The sequence below is a fragment of the Oncorhynchus mykiss genome, chromosome 13 (assembly GCF_013265735.2).
Source record: "Oncorhynchus mykiss isolate Arlee chromosome 13, USDA_OmykA_1.1, whole genome shotgun sequence".
Classification (NCBI taxonomy): Eukaryota; Metazoa; Chordata; class Actinopteri; order Salmoniformes; family Salmonidae; genus Oncorhynchus; species Oncorhynchus mykiss.
Genome location: NC_048577.1, coordinates 12,848,313 through 12,854,312, shown reverse-complemented (window position 1 = coordinate 12,854,312; position 6,000 = coordinate 12,848,313).

Sequence of the window (6,000 nt, the reverse complement as noted above, 5' to 3'; positions counted from 1 at the left end):
ATGCTCTCTCACCCGTGACAAAAAGAGAGAAGAAACTAGACAAATTGTTGACATTTTCATTTGGGCTCCTGCGGTACTGTGTGAAACCCGAACTGTAGATCAGGAATAATAATAGCAACAAAACCCTAACAGACCACTTCCGCTTCACCCCTGACCGAGGAAGAAAGCAGAGGGGATTTGTTTTAATGTCAGGCCGACAACGTTTTCTCATGCAAAACACTAAACAATCAGCTCAATATAAATGTCCCGAGGAAGAAATCAGAGTTGTTTCGGCTCGGTTTTAATGTTAGATTGTTTTCATGTCAGAGCGACAACGTTCTCTCACGTTCTCTCAACGTTCTTCTTAATAAAAATGTCCTGAGACATTGTCAGGAGCCTGTATAGTGTAATTACAGCTTCGGTTAATGGGGAGGATTTGCAGGTAATTGGTGTGTGTGTGTGTGCATCAGTGTTTGCATGCGTGTGTTTGTTTGTGCGTGTGCAGTGGTGTAAAGTACTTGAGTTAAAAAAAAGTCTGATCATTCCTACTGCCTCTGATCTGGCAGACTCACTAAACACAAATGCTTAGTTTGAAAATAATATCTGAGTGTTGGACTGTGGTCCTGGCTATGCGGAAATTAAACAAACAAGAACATTGTGCCGTCTGGTTTTCTTAATTTAAGGATTTAAAAATGATTTATACTTTCACTTTTGATACGTAAGTATATTTGAGCAATTACATTTACCTTTAATACAAATAGCATTTTACTGGGTAACTTTTATTTTCTGTTACGGTGTCTTTACTTTTACTAAAGTATGACAAATGGATACTTTTTACACCACTGTGTGTGTGTGTGTGTGTGTGTGTGTGTGTGTGTGTGTGTGTGTGTGTGTGTGTGTGTGTGTGTGTGTGTGTCACTGTAACAATATTGATCACAGCTGTTTTGTACAACATGTCCTAACGATGAGTGAAGAGCAAGGTGAAATGGAAAAAGTCATCACTGTACAGGAACAGTAAAGTAATCACTGTACAGGATCACCAAAGTAATCACTGTACAGGACCACCAAGGTCATCACTGTACAGGATCACCAAAGTAATCACTGTACAGGATCACCAAAGTAATCACTGTACAGGATCACCAAAGTAATCACTGTACAGGATCACCAAAGTAATCACTGTACAGGACCACCAAAGTAATCACTGTACAGGATCACCAAGGCAATCACTGTACAGGACCACCAAAGTCATCACTGTACAGGACCACCAAAGTCATCACTGTACAGGATCACCAAAGTAATCACTGTACAGGACCACCAAAGTAATCACTGTACAGGATCACCAAAGTAATCACTGTACAGGACCACCAAAGTCATCACTGTACAGGACCACCAAAGTAATCACTGTACAGGACCACCAAAGTCATCACTGTACAGGATCACCAAAGTCATCAATGTACAGGATCACCAAGGCAATCACTGTACAGGACCACCATATACCAATGTGAGTACTCATGATATACAGATATTCGTCTATGTCTGTACATCTTAACTCCATTAAGTCCACATCATTTAACAAACTAACAAATGACTACATGCTTCATAACATACATACACACACACACGCAAACACACACATTCACACAATCACGTACATGAGCACTCAAGCACACACACACACACACACATTCACGCACACCAAGACACATACATAAGCGTTCAAGCGCACACACAGACGGGCTCCATGGCCACGTTTCCTCAGCCTCATGTAAACACTATTGTGTGTCTGGTGATAGGAATCAGTACGGCCTAATTGTTTGAGGCAATACTCGCAGTGCTATAGATGGAGAAAGTGACAAACAATACAGTACAGCGTGTGTGTGTGTGTGTGTGTGTGTGTGTGTGTGTGTGTGTGTGTGTGTGTGTGTGTGTGTGTGTGTGTGTGTGTGTGTGTGTGTGTGCGTGTGTGTGTGTGTACGTGTGTGACGGCCAGTGGGACAGACTACAGACACGTCTAAGCTCATAACCACAGATGTATTTGGGTGTTATTTCTCCTGGTTGTCTTGGAGTCTGGCTATTCTTCTTCAAACAGAACAAAATGCATTAGTTTTGACGGGGTGAACTCCCATTAGGTGAGCGTCCATTTAGCACTGGAATCTAGGCCAATACATAGAAAGACTAAGGCAATCTGAGAGCTGGGTGAATGTGCCAAATGCTATGATTTTGATTAGATAAGACTTTTATAGGAGATGGAGCCCAGAACAATTACTCATACAGGTAGACTGTAGTATTTACAATTGTATTTCTATCTTGTCTCTGTGATCGTCAGGGAGAATCTAAACGATTATTGCACTTACTAAATGTTGGTTAGCATTATCAATAGAATTGCAGTACAGGGAAATATGTCAATCTACACAATTATGTCTAAACTCAGTCATAATAGTGATTTGGCTGGGTTGTAACGACACCATAGAAGAGCTGAACGTCAGTCGACAGTCACACATCACTTCTTTCCCAGGATGCACCTGGCCGGAAGGGGGTCGAACGGACGCAGGGGACAGCTGTTTCCTGTGCACACTTCCTGGCAGCAGAGGAGGTGAGATGGTGTGTGTGTGTGTGTGTGTGTGTGTGTGTGTAGGGGGGCGGGGGGGGGGGGGTCGTAAGGGCGTTGGTGAGGCCTTCGGTCCTTTCCAAACAGGATATATCTGCCACAGCCACAGGTGTGAAAGCAGCGGACCACCAACGCCCATCACTCACACACACCACGCATGCAGCGGAATCTCACTGCACTAGAACCCCATGTTTCTGACTGGCTGGGAAGGGCAGCGGGGGAGGGGGCAGAGTTAGAGGGTGAAGTACTATAGCAACTCAGTTATGGACAGAGGCTTGACCCGCTGGGAAAGAGAGGGAGAATGGCTGTTGGAATGATACAAGAGGATTGTTTCCTTTAACAGCAGATACCACGGTTAACACAAAGTTCAAGTTCACAGCCACAAAGAAAAATCTGTCCCCACAGTTGAAGCATTAACTACTGGGTAATGCAATTTCAACCCACCAATTGGTAAGTGGTACATGGGACCTATCCTCACAGCCACGGTCTCTGCTACAATCACCTTCCCTATATGACCCTTGACCCCCGGCAAGTCCTCATCCTCATTCTATCACGTGCTCATCCCACTTCCCCTTTTGGCAAAGCCACCACAGATACTTCCAAAAGGAGAAACTACAATGGCTGAGTGGGTTAGGGGTTGTGTGTGTGTGTGTGTGTGTGTGTGTGTGTGTGTGTGTGTGTGTGTGTGTGTGTGTGTGTGTGTGCATACATGCGTCCGTGCTTGTCAGTGTGTGAATGTGTGTGTGTGTCTGTATTCTTGCGAGCAAGTTTTCCGTCTGCGTGCACGTGTGTTAGTGCGTGTGCAAGCACGTCTGTGTGTGTGAGCGGCACGTCAGTGTGTGTGCGCGTGTATCCGTTTGAGTGTGTGTATGTATCCGTGTGAGTGTGTGTATGTATCCGTGTGAGTGTGTAATCCCCCAGGATCACAATGACACTGTGTACCACAACAGAGTATCTTCTTCCTCTCTCCACTCATATTCCCCATCAACAGCACGGGCACTGTCCAAATTCCACTCTAAATGGGTTCCGGCGTTCCGGGTTCATTCAGCGTGACCGACGATGAAGCCGCGGGCGGTGAGCCATGTTGGTCGAAAGCTCTGCAAAATAGGAAATACCGCGACATCACTTTTCCACTTTCACTCACTCACACAATTTTCCCAAATAACTTGTTCCCATGTGATGGTTAACCTACATGACTCAACTCGTGTTCAGTCTCTGTACACGTCCCTCTAGGTGGAGACATAGGCCTGCGGTAGCCTACAGACAAAGCTGGCACCACTACAGTTGAAGTCCTCCTGGTAATTCCCGGTGCAGTTCTCCAAGTTCACCACATGGTGGTGCTGTTCTGGTATTCCCCCAGCCTCTGCTCTGCCTCTCTGCTGGTGGGCTGCTGGCTCAGTTCTATAGTGCTGTGAGAGAGTGGGTGGTCCAGGCCAGGTGGAAGAGAGGAGGATTATCACCATGCCTGCCTGCACTCACAAAAAGAGAGGGAGGGAGGGAAAAGAGAATGAACTGAGAGAGAGAGAGAGAGAGAGAGAGAGAGAGAGAGAGAGAGAGAGAGAGAGAGAGAGAGAGAGAGAGAGAAAGAGAAAGAGAGAGAGAGACAGAGGGAGGAAAGAAGGAGGGAGAGAGAACTAATATGTTCTGCCTGAGATAGACATCTGCCATCCAGATGTGAACTTCATGGAATGAAATGAAAAGTAAAAAGGATGAGAGAAAGAGAGTGGGGGGGGGGGGGTGTTGGCTATGATGTTGAAGAACTGGAGTTCAGTCTTTCTCTCTCTATCCCTTCTTCCACCCACCTCCCAAGGGTTCATAGATCTACTTGAATGTGATGAATAAGGAAGACCACCTGTCTAAACAGGGAGATGGTGATGACAAGGGAGAATGTACAGTATGTGCCATGGGGATAGATGTGATGGTGATGAAGAGGGGGAATGTACAGTATGTACCATGGGGATAGACGTGATGGTGATGAAGAGGGGGAATGTACAGTATGTACCATGGGGATAGATGTGATGGTGATGAAGAGGGAGAATGTACAGTATGTACCATGGGGATAGATGTGATGGTGATGAAGAGGGAGAATGTACAGTATGTGCCATGGGGATAGATGTGATGGTGATGAAGAGGGGGAATGTACAGTATGTACCATGGGGATAGACGTGATGGTGATGAAGAGGGGGAATGTACAGTATGTAACATGGGGATAGATGTGATGGTGATGACAAGGGAGAATGTACAGTATGTGCCATGGGGATAGATGTGATGGTGATGAAGAGGGGGAATGTACAGTATGTGCCATGGGGATAGATGTGATGGTGATGACAAGGGAGAATGTACAGTATGTACCATGGGGATAGATGTGATGGTGATGACAAGGGAGAATGTACAGTATGTACCATGGGGATAGATGTGATGGTGATGAAGAGGGGGAATGTACAGTATGTACCATGGGGATAGATGTGATGGCGATGAAGAGGGAGAATGTATGTACCATGGGGATAGATGTGATGGTGATGACAAGGGAGAATGTACAGTATGTATCATGGGGATAGATGTGATGGTGATGAAGAGGGGGAATGTATGTACCATGGGGATAGACGTGATGGTGATGAAGAGGGGGAATGTACAGTATGTACCATGGGGATAGATGTGATGGTGATGAAGAGGGGGAATGTATGTACCATGGGGATAGATGTGATGGTGATGAAGAGGGGGAATGTACAGTATGTACCATGGGGATAGATGTGATGGTGATGACAAGGGAGAATGTACAGTATGTACCATGGGGATAGATGTGATGGTGATGAAGAGGGGGAATGTATGTACCATGGGGATAGACATGATGGTGATGAAGAGGGGGAATGTACAGTATGTACCATGGGGATAGATGTGATGGTGATGAAGAGGGGGAATGTACAGTATGTATCATGGGGATAGACGTGATGGTGATGACAAGGGAGAATGTACAGTATGTACCATGGGGATAGATGTGATGGTGATGAAGAGGGGGAATGTACAGTATGTACCATGGGGATAGATGTGATGGTGATAAAGAGGGAGAATGTACAGTATGTACCATGGGTATAGACGTGATGGTGATGAAGAGGGGGAATGTACAGTATGTACCATGGGGATAGATGTGATGGTGATGAAGAGGGGGAATGTACAGTATGTATCATGGGGATAGATGTGATGGTGATGAAGAGGGAGAATGTATGTACCATGGGGATAGACGTGATGGTGATGAAGAGGGGGAATGTACAGTATGTGCCATGGGGATAGATGTGATGGTGATGAAGAGGGGGAATGTACAGTATGTACCATGGGGATAGATGTGATGGTGATGAAGAGGGAGAATGTATGTACCATGGGGATAGATGTGATGGTGATGACAAGGGAGAATGTAC